Source organism: Durio zibethinus, chromosome 19 (assembly GCF_047325235.1).
Source record: "Durio zibethinus cultivar Kanyao isolate XHJ-2024 chromosome 19, ASM4732523v1, whole genome shotgun sequence".
Lineage (NCBI taxonomy): Eukaryota > Viridiplantae > Streptophyta > Magnoliopsida > Malvales > Malvaceae > Durio > Durio zibethinus.
The window spans coordinates 16,218,013-16,238,737 of record NC_143180.1 but is presented as its reverse complement, the minus strand read 5'-3'; the positions used below and the strand labels follow the sequence as shown (position 1 = coordinate 16,238,737).

At 28.3% G+C, this 20,725-nt stretch overlaps 1 pseudogene; it reads right to left on the bottom strand.

The window, feature by feature from the left end:
- Positions 1-14,211: 14,211 nt before the first annotated feature.
- Positions 14,212-15,182, bottom strand: LOC111309588 (pentatricopeptide repeat-containing protein At3g04130, mitochondrial pseudogene; annotated as a pseudogene).
- Between the last annotated feature and the right edge of the window lie 5,543 nt (positions 15,183-20,725).

Genomic DNA, 20,725 nt, shown 5'->3' with positions numbered 1-20,725 from the left:
ATAGAAGTATGATTGTAATGTCATGACATAAGGATTATATGACTATCAAATTGCAAGTGACCCAAATGCCATTGGCACTGCAAATATTGCTAGAGTAGGTGGAATGACAAAGAGTGAGAGATGTTATACTCTAAAAATGTTAAAAAAAACTTAAAAAAAGCTAAGGAAAGAGAATAGGTGTTAGGAGAAAGAGACAAAACTCATCCTGTAATGGCTTAAGGTGCATGATATAAAGAACTTGTCACTAAAAAAAGAGCCTATGATTTTTTGAAGTTAATTAAACATAGCGAATACAACATAGTGGAGTAGTTGAACAAGATACCCACTTAAATTTCTTTATTATTACTATTGTTAAACTATAAACCTTATCAAAATGCCTTATTAAAAGTGTTAAATCAAGCACTTATGGATCATAACATTTTTGTTTAGAATGTTGAGCATATTATGGGGAGTATTATGGTTTCAAATTTCGTAACGTTGAATGATGATTAGATTTCACCAGAAGATTGAGGCAGTATCAAAGTCTTTTATATCATTATTATGTACAAAGGCCATATCTTGGCCAAAGTTCTTATTGACAATAACAGTTTAATCAATGTCATGCCCTGATCACCCTAACAAAATTCCCCATTGATGCATCATATATAAAGACCAGCCATATAGTAGTGAGAGCTTTCGACGGATTTCAAAAGAAAGTGTTAGGAGACATCGAGATACCAATGTAAATAAGGCAATGCATTTTTTCTATAGAATTTCAATTGATGGACATTTTGACATCTTATAGCTATCTATTGGGATGATCATAGATTCATATGGTAGGTATGGTCTCATTATTTCTGCATTAGAAAGTAAAGTTTATAGTTAAAGATCAACTTATCGATGTTTTTAAGAAAGAAGACTTATTGGTAACCAAGCCCATGACTGCTTTATATGTGGAAGCTATAAAAGAGGCATTGGAGTGCTCTTTTATATCTTTTGAATTTATTAATGCAACTTATGTGAGGGAAGGATCAAAGGTGTCCACTCTGCACTTATCAAGTGTAACTAGGATGGTTGTCAAACAAACATTTGATAAAGGATGGCATGATAGATGCAGCCTTGGAAAAAATTTGCAAGGAATCAAAGAGGCACCAAAGGTGTTTGAAAACAAGAAAAGGTTTGGATTGAGATTTAGGGTCACTGCAGTAGAAACAAAGAGAGCCATGGCTAGAAGGAGAGAAAAGAGATTAGCATGGCTTAAGGGACATAAGCCAGAGTATGAGAGAATGATCACCCTTTACCTTTATAATATATTTTGTTTAGATGGATGTATATACCCTGATTCACTAGGGGTCACACGAAGAGAACCTATGTTGAATATAGAAAAAGCCTTTTTCAAACTCCCTAAATATATGGTGAGAGATGCAATGACAACCATTTAGGAAGAGAAGCCTCTTGTTTATCTATGTCTTTCGAGTGAAGAGCTAAACAATTGAAAAGTAATGAAGTTGCTAGTTATCTTTAAATCTTTCAAAAAGTCTTTAAATCTTTTAAAAAGTAATATAGTGAATTAATTTTCCCCAATGTTTCTGTTCAAGAACATTTGAAAGACTTTTGTATGGGCTTATCTTTCTTTTATCATTTCAATAAAATAACTAGTGTTTTGCATTTTCATTTCCTCTATTATTTCATTCATTCAAAGTTACAATTTTTTTTCCTACACATATGCCTACATCCTTTCAATTTCTCTCATTTTTAGGTTTTGAAATAATGAATCCAAGGATAATCATGACGAAAATCCAAGATTTGACTTTGTAAAACCTATTCATGTTGATGAACTTGATATTAAAAAGGATTTGGATGAGTACAATTTGTCGCCTGATTTATTAAGACTAATAGAATAAGAAAAGAAACAAATTGAACCTCATGAAAAAGCTACAGATGTAGTCAATTTAGGTGATGAAGAAAATAAGAAGGAAGTTAAGGTGGGCACATCCCTTTCACCCACAAAGAAAAAAAAGTTAGAGGAATTACTTCATGAGTTCGTTGATGTGTTTGCATAGTCATTCTAAGATATGACCGAACTTAATTCAGATATTATAAAACATTGATTGCCATTGAAGCTAGAATACAAGGCATTGTAGTAGAAATTAAGGTGCATGAAGCCAGATATATTGTTAAAAATTAAGGAAGAAGGAAAAAAAGTAATTTGATGTAGGCTTTTTGAAAGTAGCCAAGTACCTGAAATGGGTAACTAACATAGTCTTGGTTCTTAAAAAGGATGAAAAAGCTTGGATGTACGTGGACTATAGATATTTGAATAAAGCTAACCTAAAAGATAATTTTTTTTTGCCTCATATAAACACTCTCATGGATAACACTGCTAAGCACTCCACATTCTCTTTCATGGATGATTTTTTATGATATAACTAAATTAAAATAGCCCTTTCTATTATGAAAAAAACTATGTTTGTTACCATATAGGGCACGTTCTGTTATAAGGTTATGCCTTTTGGATTAAAAAATATAGGAGCTACTTATCAAATAGCAATGGTAACCCTTTTTCATGACATAATGCATAAAGAAATAGAAGCATATATGAATGACATGATTGCTAGATCTTGTAAATGAGAGGAGCATGTTACCAATCTCAGAAAGTTGCTCGAAAGATTACGAAAGTATCAACATAAGCTTGACCCGGCTAAATGCATGTTTGGTGCTCATTCAAAAAAATCATTGGGGTTTGTGGTTAGTAAGAAGGACATTGAAGTTGACCTCGATAAGATACTTACTATCCAAAACTTATCTCCTATGCATAGACAAAAAGAAGTAAAGGATTTTCTAAGAAGGTTGAATTATATTTCTCACTTTATTTTCCAACTTACTTCTAAATTTGACCTAATTTTCAAGTTGCTTCGAAAACATGATCAGACAAATGGGATGAAGCATTTCAGCAAACCTTTGAAAAGATTAAGGTGTATCTATCAAATTCACTAGTGTTGGTATCGCCTATCGTAAGGAAATTGTTGATTTTGTATCTTACCGTGCACGACCATTTTATGGGATGTGTGTTGGGGCAACAGGTTAAAACAAGCTAAAAGAGCAAACTATCTATTACTTGAGTCAGAAGTTCACTAAATATAAGTCCAAATATTCCAAATTAAAGAAAATATGTTACACATTGGCATGGATAACCCACAGATTTAGGTAGAATATGCTATACTATACTACTTGGTTGATAGTAAGGTTGGATCCTCTCAGGTATATCTTTGAAAAACCATCACTGTTGGGGAGCTTAGCAAAATGGCAAGCCATGCTCTTTGGATACGATATTGTGTATGTAATGTAAAAGGTAATCAAAGGTAGTGTGATAGCTAAATTCCTTGTAGAACATGCAACTGATAAATATGAACCTATAAAGTTTGATTTTCTTGATGAAGATTTGATGAATATTTCCCAAATTGAAGAAGGTGAATCAATGGAAAAGCTATGGAAAATGTTATTTGATAGAGTTTTGAATGCTTTAGGGCATAGGATTAGAGCATTTTTTATATCTCTTGATGGAAATTACTATCCAAGCACTGCGAGGTTGGACTTTAATTACACCAATAATGTGGCAGAATATGAAGCATGCATAATAGGCCTACAAATGGCAATTAAGAAGCAAATTTAAGTGTTAGAAACATATGGGGACTCAGCCTTGGTAATTTATCAATTATGAGGTGAATGGAAAATAAGAGATCCAAAGTTGGTATGATACTAAAAATATGTGGTAGATTTGATCAAACAAATTACGGAGGTCCAACTTTGTCATGTACCTTGAAAAGATAATCAAATGGCTGATGTTTTGGCTATATTGGTTGTAATGTTTAAAATGAGTGATAAAATGGTAATCTAACCTATTCGATTAAATGTGCAAGGATCACCTACATATTGTTCAAGTGTTGAAGAAGAGATTGATGGCTTGCCTTAGTACTATGACATCATACAATATATTAAGAACCAACAATACCTAGAACATGTGTTAAGAAATGACAAACGAATTATCATAAGATTGACTATGGAATTTTTTCTTGACAAAAAAATTTTGTACTAGAGAAGTCAGGATGAAATGTTATTGAGATGCAAGAATTCTATTAAAGCAAAGAACATACTTAAAGAAGCATATGAAGAAATTTATTGAGCATATATAAATGGTCACATAATGGTTAGACAAATTATGAGAGCATATAGTTAGAGGTTAACAATGGATAGTGACTGCATTAACTATGCTAGGAAATGTTATAAATGCTAGATTTTATGAAGATAAGATTTATGCTCCTCTAATTCCTTTATATGTTTTCGTACCTCTATGGCCATTCTCCATGTAGGGGATGGGTGTGATTGGACCCATCACTCTAAAAGTTTCAAATGTGTACTGATTCATCTTTGTAGTAATGGACTACTTTACAAAATGGGTCGAAGCAGCTTTTTATGCTAATGTGATGAGGGCGATGGTATGCAAGTTTATCAAAAGTGAGATAATATGTCGTTATGACCTTCCAAAAAAGATCATCTTTAATAATGCTCGTAATTTGAATAATAAGATGTTAGTAGAGGTTTATGTTTAATTTAAGGTGAAGTATCATAACTCGGCCCTATATTGCTTAAAGATGAATGGAATGATAGAAAATGCTAATAAAAATGTTAAAAAGATAATAAAAAAATGATTGATACCTAAAAGAACTGGCATGAAAAGTTACCATTCACCTTGTATGTTTATAGGACATCAGTACGCATATTTACTAGGGTAACTCCTTTTTCACTTGTATATGGGATGAAGGTTGTGCTACCAATCGAGGTAAAAATTTCCTCTTTGAGAGTCTTGATGGAAGTAGATTTAGAGGAAGTAAAATGGGTCCAAAATCGTTACCAACAATTGAACTTTATTGAAGAGAAGAGGCTCACAGCTCTTTGCCATGGCTAGTTGTACAAAAAAAAAATGCAAGCACATGACAAGAAAGTTTGATTTAGGCATTTTCATGAGGGAGAATTGGTTTTAAAGAAAATTCTTTCGAATCAGCATTAAAATCAAGAAAAATGGATGCCAAATTAGAAAGGTCTATATGTAGTCAAAAAAACTTTTTTGGGTAGAGCATTGATCTTGACAGAGATGGATGGAGGTGACTTGCCAAATCTGATAAACTTAGATGTTGTGAAAAAGTACTTTGCTTGAGAAAGAGACAAAGGAAAGAAAAAAATAAAAAAAAATAAAAAAAGAAGGTGAATAAAAAATGAAAAAAGACTCATAATTGAAAACCCAAAATGGACAGTTTGAGTTGAAAGAGGGATCTAAGTTGAAATTCTGAAAAGGCAGCTAAGATGCAAACAAATATCAATTTTCTAATACAAGGGGCAATATCCAATATAATGAACTTGGAAAGACTTAGTGCATTAATGGAATAGATTTTTAAGAGAAAAAATTTTGGAATGTTCTTCATGATTGTCTGAATATTTATTATATAAATACGATTCCCTTATTTAAAATTTGTATTAGTGTTTAAGTTTCTCACTTGACACATCCTTATACCTTTCTATAATAAATATTCATCTTTCTCTAATTTATCTTACTTTATGATAATCTTCATTCTCATAAATAGAGGAAATGCTAATTCATCACATTGATCATGAAATTTGGAATATGATAAATGATTGATAATAATCACAAAAGATCTTACATTATCAAGGATAACAAAGTTAAAATAAAAGATTAGGAAAATGAAGAAATTTGAAAAAACACCCGTTTCAAAGTTATCAAATCGAAGCAAAAACTTGCTGGAATTGGTATCAGATAATGGTATCAATAAATGATCATCATAGTTCACAAGAGAGCACCTCATAGAATATGCAGACTATGATTGAGATTGGTCATTTTGGAAAAAATGAAAATTGAAAAGGATTAACTTAGAAAACCTCATTACCATAATTTGGATACGTCATATTGGGTTTTAATAATACTCGTATCACATGTATTGCATGCATTGCATTCATGAATTAAATTCAATATATTTTTTAGAGAAAAGTTTGAACTTTGGGATTTTTAAGGTCAAATCCTTCAAGCAAACGACCAAGGTATAGGAAATGATTTTGAAACAGGCATAACTCGTGAGACCTTCGGGTCATAAGGTCATGAGCCATTTTCAGACAAGATTTTTAAAATTCCAAAGCCTCTATTTGGGGGAAGCCATTTTCAGGCATTTTTTGTGACTTTATCTTGATAATCTTTATTTCTGGCTTACGACTTTATCCTGGTCATCCTTATTTTTTGACTTGTGACTTTATTTTGGTCATCTTTATTTTTTGACATGCAGCGTTGTCCCATTTATCCTTATTTTCTGACTTATGATTTCGTCCTGGTTATCGTTATTTCTTGACTTGCGATTTCATCTTGGTCATCCTTGTTCCTGATTTGTGGTTTCGTCCTGATCATTTTTATTTTCTGACTTGTAAGTTCATCCCAGTCATCTTTATTTCTTTACTTATGACTTTGTCCTGGTCATCTTTATTCTTGACTTGTAGCTACGTCTCAGTCATATTTATTTTTTGACTTACAATTTCATCTTAGTTAGTTTTATTTCTGACTTGTGATTTCATCCTAGTCATCTTAATTTCTCAACTTGCAGCTTCGTCTCAGTTGTCTTTATTTTTTCTACTTGCAGCTTCATCTTAGTCATATTTATTCTTAACTTGCGATTTAATCTCAATCATTTTTTATTTTGGTTCATGGCTCAGTCCTAAGCATTCTTATTCGCTAACTTGTGTATCAATCTTAATCTTTTTCCACAGCTTATGAACTTTTCAATTAAAAAAAAAATCCTAAAAAAAGAAAAAAAAGAAGAGTTCTCTCTCTCACTTAAAAGCATTATCTGGACAAAATTATCATTTATGTTTTCGCATTATTTTTGATTCTCAGAAATATGCAATGAAGGATGGCTATAGACACTGAATTTTGTTCGAAAGTTTTTTAACATCATTGACCCAGGCCCATTTTTGAGCATGGGCCAGAACCATTAATTTAAAACCATTACATAGACCATTTTAGGGGCCTATTTACAACCTCTAAAAAGCCTAAAGATAGCCCTTTACATGACTTAATTCATAGTCAAATATGGCTCATTTGTGCACCCAAAGTTATTATTATTTTTTTATGGATCAAATATAGTCCTCATGGAAGGAGCCTAAGCAAAGGCCGATTGTCAAGTGAATGCATGCAAGAAAAGGGGAAGCATACAGCTGAACAAAAACTGGTGACAACTGCATAGACCCAACCTATAGTAGGTAAAAAAAATAGAGTTAATGGCGTGCAAAAGATGTGGGTTAGTGGAGCATGGAAGAGGACAAATCCTAAAGCTTTGAGAGGAAGGCTTTTGGGTATAAAAGAAAAAGAGAAGATACCAAAAAAAAAGGAGAAAGACAAAGAAAAAAAAAAGCCATTTGAAACAATGAAAAAAAAATAAAAAAAGAAAGAATAAAAAGTCTGCTGGTCACTTGAAAAATAACAAAAACAGTGGGAAGGTTTGAATAAAAAAAGAGAAATCTATTAGTACTTGGGGAAAGCAGACAATAGGTAAATTTTGTATTGCGCTTCAAGGTTTATTTACATGCGAAAAACTATTATCATGTTTTCTTTGTTGATTTTTAGCATTCCTTATAGGGTAAACAAGCTTTCGATGTAGAGTATAAGGTGTGAAAATATAAACTTTTATTTTTTTGTTTTGTTACATTGATGAACCAGGAGCATTCAAGCTCCATTTATGGACCATGGTTGTTGGTTTTTTTAATTAGTGTTTATAGGTAGTGTTTTTAAAAACAAAAAGGTGCAACCTTGGTGGTGCAGTTTTGAAAGAGTGAGTTGTATACAATGAAAATGAGCCTTATTTTTTCTCTTTGAAGATTGAAAACCACTTAAAAAAATGAGAAAGTTTTAAAAGTTTAAAAGGTTTAAAGCATCAAAACCCAAATTTTTTGGTCTAGTTCAGACCTTGGTGGTGCAGTTTTGGAATTGTTTAAAGTGGTTTTCAGCTCCATTATTTTCACATGTGCCGTTCAATTTTTTTGCATAATCTATGGACAAAAACCCAAAGTTTCCCTTTTCATGTTTGTTGACTTCTTTAGGGGTGTAGTATGCAAATAGACATTTAAACGTTCACCTAGTATATTTGAGGAAATTGGTTTATAGAACAAACGGAGCTAAGACTACTGATTATATGGTTTTCTTCTAGAAATTAAAAGTTTTGTAAGTTAGAAAAAAAAAAGTCTTTCATGAGAATATTTGGTTGTCTTTTGATGAGATTACTTGGTTTGCCATTTATGCTTCTGACATTATCATGTGCAAAAGAGCACATGGCTTGAGAAATAAATAAATCTGATAACTTCTTGGGAATAAAGAGAATGAAAGCTCAAGGATTAGGAACTTTATGGCTTGAGAAGCCATGGCTAGAATCGGTGGTCCATGGAGATTGCCATGTGGAAAGAACCTTGTTCTTCTTATCATTATTCCAACCTTTTAATTGTTGATAAAGATCACATGAAAGAATTAAAGGTAATGGCGTGGGACCTATGATTGTAAGGATTGTTGCTCTGGGTGTTTCTTTTAACTTCATGTCGTTTAGCCTAAAAGGTAATGGAAAACATGACATAGGTAAGATGACTAGGTAAAAAGGAATCTGGGAAGGTTTTTTGTTTTTGGAATTTTATATCTTGTTTTATGTATATAATAAATAAAATTTTAAAATGTATGGCTAGAGTTTGTTTGTTCTTGATAAAATCTATTTTTATGCATGTTTAAAATTGTCCATTCCCATGCATGCTTTATGTGGTTTAAGTTTAATAGCAATTTTAATTTTATACATTTTAGTTTCCTTGTTGGTGAGATTCCTATGCTCATTTTACTTTAATATGTTACACTTTAATTTATTTTTGATGCACTTTATTTTACATGCATTTTAGATTTATGCAAAGCAAAAGAAGTAATAATAATAATAAATAATAATAAATAAATAATGATAATAATAATAATGATAATAATAATAATGTTAATAACAACACGAATGAAAATTTTCGAGAATGAGATTTTAAGAAAATTCAAGTAGTGATTCCTTAAAATCTATATGTGGGAATATTTTCTAAAAAAAAAATATTACCAAAATAATGAAATATTTAGAAAAATATTTAATACAAAAGAATTTCATTCATTTCCTAAAATTATATTAGATAATGATAAAATAATATATAATTACTATTTTAGGAATAAAATTAATATATGATACATGAATATTATGATTAACTATTTGTATTTCTTAGAAAATAATTAAATTAATTAATTAAAAGTATAATAATAATGATTAATAATAGAAATTAAAAATTAAGATTAGAATTAAACTAAATAAGAAAAGAAGAAAGTAAATGAAAATTTCAAGGATGAGAGTTTAAGAAAGTCCGAGTAGAGATTTCTAACAAATCTTTAGGTGCAAAAATTCTTTTAAAATACTATTAAAATATCGGGATATCTAAAAAAATTTTCAATAAAAGATTTTATTTACTTTGTTTCTTTCAATTTTTTTAGTAATAATTGTGAAATAATTAAAGAGAGTAAAAAAATTAAAACGAGTAATGGAAACTATAACATAAAAATATAATAATAAGTAATGTATATTTTCGGGTGCATATTCTGCTTTATTGTTTTGCATTACATGATATTAAGTGTAAATGGAATTTCCAGTTCTGGGACTTTAAGAAGTCCGAGTAATGATTCTCGAGAATTCCCTAAATGAGAAAAGTCTTCTAAAAAGTAACAAAGTATTAGAATATTTAGAAGTTTCTTTTAAATATGAAAAACCTGATTTTATCATTATTTTCTTTAATTTGAGTAGGCTTTTATTTAAAAATATGCATTTTGTAAAATAAATTTTTGGATAATAATATTATTACATGATTTTTAAATATTAAAGCAATAAAAAATCTCTAAAATGAGATTCAAAAGAAATCTGAGTAATAATTCTTTAGGAATCTTTAGGTAAAAAAATTTATCTAAAATACCGTAAATGTATTGGAGCATTTAGATTAATTATCGATAAAGATTTCTTATTTTTTTTAAATAGCATAGAAATGATTTTTTTAGAAACTATTATATGATTTTATATTATAAATATTATACTTCACAATTTTTTTAATATAAATATTAGAAATAAATATAAGCTATCAAGAATAGGATTTTTAAGAATTATGAGTAGCGATTTTTAAAAATTCTTTAGGTGAGATGGTTCTTTCTAATATTGTGAGGGTATTGGAATATTTTTAGTGATTTTTCAATATGTAAGATTCTTATTTATTTTTCAAGGCTACTGAAAATAAAAATATGTTTTTAATGGAAAATTAAAGAAATTAAGTTTTAAATGCCAAAATTAAGATCCTTTTTTGTCTAAATTGAAAGATAATACATAATTAATTGATATCGTTTTTTAATAGGTGTTGTGAGGTGCTAATTTTTCCTTACGTGTAACTAATTTTCAAATCTTGATTATTTTTGTAGACTCAAAAAATTATCTTTTATATAAATTTTAATTAATTTAAAATTTTATTAAAATAATAAATTTTAATAGGTGATCAATTACACCTAATCAAAAAATATTGATAATGACTCTTTTTTTATTTTCAAATTTGTCTAATGATCTGAAAAAGGTTTACGATAGTAGTTTGCAAGAAACTATCTAAACAAATTTAAACATGTAAATGAGGCACGAGCGGTAAGAGACAGTAACAACGCAACCATGTCAGAACACCGCCTTTGGGATTTGTTAAAATCAACTTTGGTGGGGCACTGAATGAAAGAGAAGGTGTGAGAGGGATTAGTGTCGTTGCAAGGAACGAGAGAGGAATTTTTTTGAGGGCTACTGTGGTAAGGATGAGTCATGCAAATGACCCAAAGGTAGTGGAGACTTTTGTTGCAGAAAAGGTGGCAGCATGGTTATTGCTATGAATTGGATTTTGTTATAGTAGAGGGAGATGCAATATAAGTCATAAAAGGCATCCAAACTCTAGTTGAAGACCTTTCTGTCGTGGGGAACATAATGGCGGACATTAGAAGTAAATGTTTGAGATTCAGATTTCTATGAGTCAAACATGTAAAAAGAGAAAGAAATGAAGTTGCCCATAGGTTAGCTAAATATGCACTAGAAGCCAATTCATCTGAAATGTGGATTGGGGGCTGTTCATCCTTCATCCAAGATATTGTTATCTGTTACATTCAAGTTTTATAGTAATACAATCCTTTCTATTCAATAGAAAAAAAGAGAGTAATGTTACGATAACCAATTTTTATTTAATAAGTCATATATATTCTATTATAGAATACATAATACCTGATAAAGCCAACTACGTGGATACCTATGTAGATAACTTATATTTTAGACATATAAGATAATATATAAAATTATGCAATTAAAAGATTTAAAGATTATACCAAAACTTTAATTTTAAAATTTGAAAATATTTGAATTTATCCTATCATAAATTATTCAAATTTCAAGATAAAAGTGGAAAAGAAAGCAAAAGAAAAAAAAAAAAACAGACAAAGGATTGCTAGTTGGTTTCACGAAAAATATGATGCTAGCAATTTAAAATCAAAATTAAGTTATAATCAAAATTTGAAATATGTGGTCTTTTATAAATTGAAAAACATACATATATATCACCTATTATATATCTTTTTTAAATTCAAAAAATATTTGTCCATTTGAAAGTTAGATAAACGTTTTTATTATATATAATAATAATATTATTTTGTATCAGATTAATAAGCAAGAAAGTAAAAAGAGTTTTCAAAGAAAACTCAATCTTTGTAATTTTATTTGATTCAACTTCATCTTATAAAAGTTATGAGTTAGTCTTTATATAAGCCAGTCAAACCTTAAGTGATAATGATAAACATAAAAAATTATTATTACTTAACAAATAATCTTAAAAGATAAATAAATAAATATCCTAAGATAGTATTAAATAATAGATAAAAGAATAAGATAAATTCTAAGATAAAATATTAAGATAATCTTAATTAAATATTTTAGAATTCTAGCTGCACATAATATTCCTCCTTTAAAAACACGTACAAATTGAAGAAATTTGATTTGATTTAAAAGAGATTTTTATTTATTTTATAATTTTTTTCTCAATAATATGGGTTAGTGTCATGAATGGTTTTTAAATTATAATAAAATATTTAATTAGATACTTAAATTTTAAAAATCTCTAATGTGATACTTGAACTATGAATCATTCTCTAATGTGATACTTGAAAGGTTATTAATCTGTCACGTGTCATCATTTGGAACTAACCATATTAGCTCCAAGTACCACATTAGTTAATAGATTCATAGTTTAAGTACCAATATAGATTTTAAAAATTAAGATATCATATTAAATATTTCATTATAGTTCAAAGGTTATTAGTAATATTAACTCTAATAATATTAGTTATTATATATTTAGAATTTTGTCAAATATCTTTTAAAAAGTTTAATTTTTATGTGATGTCACTTGGATATATATAAATTTTATATATGTTATAAATATTGAAGACTTTGGTATAATTTTGTAAATAATGTTAATTTGTGTGTATACACATTTAAATAGGTAAAACTAATTCATGCATTGCATGAGTTATGATCTAGTAAATATACATATAACACAAAATAAATAAAAATTTAAACTTATTTAAAAGCTATTGAAAATGTATGAAAATAACAAACTAATTAGAATGAAGAGATAAAAGTAAAATTATGTTTGGGTTAGGGTAAAAGGAGAGGAAAAGAAAATGAAATGTAAGGAAATCATGGGAAAAAGGGAAACCATTCCTTTGGTTGGGAAAGTTTTAAAATTTAATAATGGAAAGTGAGGGAAACTAAGTATCCCTTACTTCCTCTTGAAATGCATAATTATTTAGTATCCCAATTTTGGGGAAATATAGATGAAAGGAAATAAAAAAAATTAATATATAAAATCTCTAACTAACCTTATTATATTTTACAAAATTAGTGCGTGAAGCCTGACTTCACATAGTTTGTTACAATAATTTGCTGTATTTTATTGAATTGAAAGCTTATCAATGGTCAATGGAAGCTCAAAAAACCCAATGAAGGTAATTGAGTTAAGCACAAAAAAAAAGAATGCCTAGGTAGACTGTTCCATCTTTAATTGTACTGTAATGCTTTATAGCTTGCACAAAGATAGTAGCAATAATGATCACACTAAGTTTAAGTTGTAACAAAAAGGTAAAAGTTATGAATTTTAGTGTAACCATTTTATTAGAAGCGTTGATAAAAAAAAAAATACTACTCACCTGAAACATCTTGAAAACATGCAAGAACACATCTCTTTTTTTTTCTTACTATGGTGTTAGCACAAACTTCTAGTTCTAAAAGTTGTAGTACAAGGCATATGACATCAGGGAAAAAAAACTAAGTAATTTTTAATGAACAAAATTGTTCATGATTACTGAAACCGTAAGATATCAAAATCATAGTCTCAAAAGAGATCAAATCAAAGAAATAAGAGTTTCAGAGTTTATCTTACTTCTTCATGAAATATACTTTTCCATCAAGAATGGAAAATGTGTGTATCATGTATGAGAAAGGTTAACTCCATATAAATCATTGAAAAAGGGAAACTTACGATATGATAGCAACATTAGAATCTTTAAGGTGAGAAAGTAGTAATGCCTCTAGTTCAATAGGAGGCATCTACAACAATACAAGCAAAGCTGTTAAAGCCAAAAATATCATTAAATTAACTATCCACAACTAAGATGCTTTATTCACCTAATATCCTTTATATTTAATCAGCTCCTTCAACTTATCAACAACAAACACGAGGCCATTATCGTCAATGTAGCAAAGATCGTCAGTCTTTAACCATCCATTTGAAGCAAGAGTGGATGTTGTAGCTTTTACATTATTGAGATAACCTATACAATAGTAGGACACTAAGAATCAATAAGAGGGGAAAACACATTAACTAAAAAGGAAAATTAAAAACACAAAAAGGTTGGAGTGTTAGGCAAGCTTATTGCTGCTAACGTTTCAACTTTTCTATTCGACTTGAAATCATTTGGGCAATTGGCGATATGTAACATAACACACTAACTTGAAACTAAAACATACTTCATAATTTGCTAACGTGCTAGTCCCATTTAAATGCTCACCTGGCCAAGTTCATAATTTTCATGAAACCTTCAATTTTCTCAACTACATCATACATATTCTTCTCTTTGACTTTATCTAAAAGTAAATGATATGTATGATATTTTGGTGTTATATCTTTCCTAATCATCTCTTCAAACAAGTTGTAAGGCCACTCATTCTGTTTCTTTATAAAGTCCATGAATCAATAGTGAGTACGTTAAATTATCAAGATAAATTATGTTTATAATCCACATCATTCAAAGTTTTCTTAATAAATTATCTATTGTCCCAATTTTAAAGCATGACTTCAGCAATGGATAATATGTTTAAACTTCAGGCTTGCAAATTTTCAAATTCTCCATATCCTAAAAGAAAGTTAGGGCCCTATATTGTTAAGCATGATAGCAAAGCATAGCAATCATGCAATTATACATCAATGTATTTAGGGCAACACCATTCTTTGGCATCTCTACCTAAAAAACTTTAGTAGCATATTTCACTTGGCATGTTCACCCTCATTGTAAGGATCAAGCAATTGTAAAAGAGTGTATTAGGTGTACATTCAGTAGTTTTCATTGTCAAAGCAATTTGCAAAGCTTCCTCAAACTTCTCTGCCTTTGATAGTGAGCCCATGACAGTGGTGTAAGTAACAACATTGGGAGGACAACCTTGGATAGCTATTTCATTAAGGAGTTCATAAACTTTTTGAAAGTTAAATTGGTAGCAATAGAACTTGATGATAGTTGAGTAGCTAATGACAGAAAGGTGACAACCCTATCCCTTCATCTCTTGAATTGTCTATGAAAATATTAAATGTGTGAGCATCAGGTGCAATGTTGTGAAAAATTTTGACTCGAAACAATAGCACTAAATCAAGTGTCACAAACTAAAAATTCTAATACAATTTTTACAGTGAAAATAACTAAATCAAAGCACGAAAAGACAGAAACTAACCAATTGACATCCATTGAAAAGGTCGAATCGCATATTTCCTTCTCTTTTTTAAAGTCACCACAAGCCATAGCAGTGCTTGAGTTGCTATTTGAAATAAAAAAATACCAAAGTCACCCTGTAATTTCATCAAAATTAAAAATAAATTAACCAAAATTTCTATTTCTAAAAAGAAAAATTGAGAGTTAAATTAGAATTGAAGAATACATAAATGAAATTGAAAGGATTTGCATATTTGGCATAATCTCTATTAGCTCAATTTCAGCCATAAATTCCACCTTATTTCACAAAAAAGAGATAAATTCATCAGTAAATTTCCTTCTACAATGATGTATAAAAGATAAGGAAAGAAGGGAAAGTGACCATTTCAACAGAGAAGAAAGAGATGTGATCCGAAAAGAAATTTACTACTTTTTTCTCTGTTGAAGATGTTTATCCTTTCTGCCTTTTTTTCACAAAAACAAAATAGATATTCTTTTTTCACAAAAAAAAAAAATAGATGTCAGCTTCGGTAGCTATACAAATAGTGGAAAGGAACCTATTTTAGAACTAAACCTAAAAAAAAAAAAAAAATCTCAAAAAAAAAAAAAGTGAAAAACCAAACTAAAAAAATCAAACACATGGCAGCTCAAAGATACTTTAGAATCTTTTTTATATAAAATAATATAGATGTTACTCTTTTTACTAACCTAACCACTTACAACAAAAAAGAAAGTTACTATTTCAAAGGCACATTAAGAAGAATATTTGTCACTTATAAGTAAACATTTTTCTTTATCATCTACCATCTTGGATTTTTTTAATTGCAATTTCATTATTTTTAGTTATTGTTAATTTTTTACATATGCTAAATGTAATAGTCTTGATTTGTTTATTATTTATTTTCCAAATATCTTTTGTTTTTATTATTGTAGTTTTTACGCTTCTCAATGTAGTAATCTAGAAAGAATTAAATAATAAGGTAAGCTAAAGTAGTGATTGTTAATTGCACATAGTTTAAATTATACCCAAATAATCATATTTTTTAATCAAGATAGACCACATATTTTTAGCCCTAGGTTGAAAGAAATATCAAGGGCAAAAAACTAACCTACCACGTGCTCCCTACAATTATGCTTCTTTCATCTAGATTCTTCTGGACATTTTTTTTATTTTAACAAATAGCATTAAAATCCATTTAATTAACACATTAAATTAAAATTTTTTTATTAAAGCAACCAATGGAATGCTACCAAATGTCAATCAAAGAATCCTTTACAGGGATAGTTTTAATAGATACTAATTTTAAACCTTATGATGCATGAGATTGTATTTATATATTATAACTTATTTTCTTATTTATGGTATATCGTTTGACATTTGTTCATATTTAAATGTTGGGTATGGACATTGTTGATACTTAAGAATCACCTATGTTGCTTAATAAATTATTGTTGAATTTTGATCTATTCAATTTATTTTGAATAAAGCATTAAATTCAACAAAAAATATTTATTTTTATTTAAGAAAAAAGAAATGTCATTATTCTAAGATTGTAATCTCATGTTATAACAAATTAATTTTATATTTGTAGGTATACATTATATATATATATATATATGCAAAGTTTGTATTGTGTTGAATTAATTGGTGAAACTTACTTTTGAGGATAAGTATAGAATTTGGATTTAAGATCATTCTTAAGGTAGCAATATTTTATGTCTGAAACAATAATTAATTTTGTTTTTAGAACTTTTATTTTGGATTGTAGTGCTAATGAGTATAAATATTAATTTTTTTGCTTTGCTCATTTTAATATATTTTTAAAGAAAAAATATTTTGCCATCCTTACTTGAGAAAATTACATGTAATAGATGTACACTCAAAATATAATATGTAAAAAAAATCAGTAGCAATATTTTATATATGCATACCTAGAGCATTCTTATTTGTATTAGTAAGGTGCTCAATTATTTAATATTTATTACAATAAATTGACTAAAAATTAAAAATGAAAATAATGAGAATAATTTATAGAATGTAATAAAACTATCATTTAATAAATTAATAATATTTTATAACAACATATGTTAAAGTGCTTAAAAGGAAAAAAAATATATTCTTGTGCCCTAATTAAAAGATATAGAAATATATTCATGAGTAACTAGCTTTATATTTAGTTTCTTATTTTGTTTGTGTTATTGACCAAATTAATTGGAATTCATTCATATAAAGTAAGAATATTAGTTATTTAAAAGGTAATAAATGGGATTAGTTTAATCTAACTAATTATTTTTTAAGCAATAAAAATATTTTAAAGAAATAAATGTATTTATTAGAAGACACAAGGCAATTTTTTAAACTTCCTTACATAAAAAATTATGAGGGTTAAGGAAGTAGATGGAAATGTTTTTTTTCTTTCTTTTTTTTATAGAAATAAATAGTTCAAAAAGATTCAAAACTATGACCTAATATGATTTTCTTTTTTTTTTTTTATCTTTCACACAACTAACCCCAAAGTTATGAAATATAAGGCTTGACTTGTTGTTGTTGTTTGTTGTTGTCCATATGCAAAAAATGTAAGCAATCCATGTAAGATTCTTTCCTTTTGTTAAAAGCTTTGACTTTTATATATTTATATATGATATGTATATATTGATGTCCATTTGAGACCTGGATGCTTCTACTTCATTTTTATTTACGTATTTATTCTTTTTTCACATTTTTTTTATTCCCATTTTTAATTCCTTAAGTTTTATAGGTTTGGTTATATAGATTTTGACCTATTTTCTTATCGAACGAGGGTATGAAATAAATCAGATTAATTTTTTTATCCAAAGAACTAAGTGAAATCTTTGATTTTTTTCTCTTAATATTTAGATATACTTAGTATAATATATGAATACCTTTATCCCAAAATATTTGGTGCTTTTTGATTTTTTTGAAATTTAAGAAAAAAAATTAATTTTAATGTATTTAATATTAAAATTTAATTTTTTTTATAAAACTAAAATTCCATAATTAATGTCAAAAATAAAAAAAAAATCATAAACAATAATTTTAAAATATAGAGAAAAGTAAGAGTTTTAAGTATTCAAAAAAAAAAAAAAAACGCGAACATAGTTTTGGAACGTTTAAAAATGAAAAATGAGAAAAAAAAAAGGGATGGAATAAGTGTAATGTGATTATTAATAAGATATTTTTATAATTAATAATAAAATAACATGTATGTAGACATCTAATTTTATTTGAGATATTTTATCATTTTAATTGGAGCTTGTTTTGGCAATTGATGTTTGACCATAATTTTTCAAGCTCATTACACAGCTCATTTTTAATGCTTTGATATGAGGTCTAATGTGAACCCTATAGTGAGACCTATTGTATAGACTCGAATGAATGCCCAAAATAACCCAATAAAAGGCCTGAATGAAGTCCATTAATGGCCCATGATAAAATGCTTAAACAAAACTCAATGTGGGAGTTCAATATGGCCCAAATGGATAAGGCTCACAACCAAAAAATAGAATCCAAAATTAAGCAAAAAAAGTCAATAAAAAAATGATTGAAAATGAGATGCATGTAAGACAAACAAATGCTTGAATGGGCCATCAAACATGGCCAAAAAGAAAAGGCCCATTCGATCTTGTTAAGGCTTTGCATGAGAGTGGGCTAATTTTATGTTAAAAAGAAAAACAACCATGCTATATAAGCCATGATGTGAAAGAAAAAACTAAAAAGAAAATGGAGTTAGTGGCTGGTTAACGTGGGTGATAGGAGAAATAGTGGAAAAGTGGTGATGGCAAAAAAATGGCAAGAAAACCAAAGAAAAAATAGTAAAAAAAAAAAGAGTAGAATGAAACAAAAGAAAAACTAGGCAGTAGTAAAGAACAAGAGAAGTGCAAAAAAAAGACTAAAAAAAAATTGAGTAGGAAGCAAAAACAAAAACGGGTGGAAAAGAAAAGAAAACCAAAAAAAAAAAAAAAACTAAGAAAATGGGAGCTTTTAGGCACAAGTAAATAGGTGAAAAAAATTGGGAAGAAACAAAAGGCATTCGAGCACATGAGAAAAAACATAGAGAAAAAGAAACCAATAAAAAAAAGGTAGCTAAAAAACCAAAAATTGAAGAGAGGTGGCAAAAAAAAAAAAACATTAGCAGAAGAGGAAGAATGTCAGCAGCAAAAAAATGAAATTGAGCAGAAGGTAAAAACTAGAAAAAAAAAGTGAAGAGCGTTAGCAGTAAAAAGGAAAGGGAAACATTCGTTCAAAAAAAAAAAAACTGAGCATGAAATATGAAAGTAGAAAATAGGAAAGAGGCAGGCATTCGGTGCAAGTAGCAGCAAGGAACGAAAACAGTAGCAAAAGTGAATAAAAAAAAAGAAACCAAAAAAAGAAATAGAAGTAGAAAAGGAACAACGTAGCAAAGAACAACAAAAAACTAGAAAAAAAAGAGCCTATGGAAACTAGTAGTTTATGGGAGAATTCGAAGTAAAAGTGATATTTCTTCTAGCCCTCATTCTATTTTATTATGTTTGCAAGTTGGTTAAAACACATAGCCATGTTTAGCTTATCGTTTAGGGCTCTTTTAGCCATGTTTAGTTTTGCTTGCTTTACATAAAAGTTGGTCTGATATGCATGTTGCTCTGCATCCTTCCATTGCATTGGACAAGTTTATAAACTTAAAGTCCCACGTTCCAAATTTGCTATTTCATTGTTTCTACTAATGGGCGATTATGGAAGTTTAAGCTTAAAGCTTCACTTACATGCATGTTTTTTGGTTTCACTATTAAGAGCCAAATATGCATATTATATGGCCATAGTTTGTCGCATGGATTGAGCCTTTTTTGTTTATATATGAGAATAGTAATAGAAAACGGTAGAGGTAGGATGAGTTCAATAGGCATCCTATAATTATTTTGCTTTGTCCTTTTAGCATTTAGTTATTGCAGGGGTTTGGTAAAGGGTTTTTTTTTTTCAAAAAGAATTGGGAATTAAAATTTTATTTAAAAAGAAATCATAATAATTACAAAATATAAAAAATAAAGAAATAATAAATAATAAATAGTAGATAAAAACTTAGAGTTTATAAATGTTTATATGATCGTTTATGATTGTTGTTAGCACTTATATTATTACTCTTGATAATCCTTATAAATATGCAAAGAGAAACAGCTATAAACACTTAATTTTGTCTAAGATATATTTTTGTTTTAATTCGGGCTTATTTTTATAATTGAGCCTTGAACATCACTTTTTAAGCCCATTATACGATTAATCTCAAATGCTCAAAGATAAGGCTCAATGTAAATCCCATAAGGAGACTTATTGCATGAGCCCGAATAGTAATGTAAATGGCCCAATTTGGACAGACAAAAGGCCTATTCTTAAACGGTCCATTGTTGGTCATTAAATACAAAAAATATATATAAAATAAAAATAATAATATCAATATTAAAATATTAAATATTAAATATTTAAAATTTAAAATTTGAATTAAAAAATTCTTAAAAATTAAAACTAATAACATAATAAATAAATAAATATAAAACCGAAAAAAACAAAAACAGCTTGGCCCAATCAAATAAAAGCCCAAAGCAAAA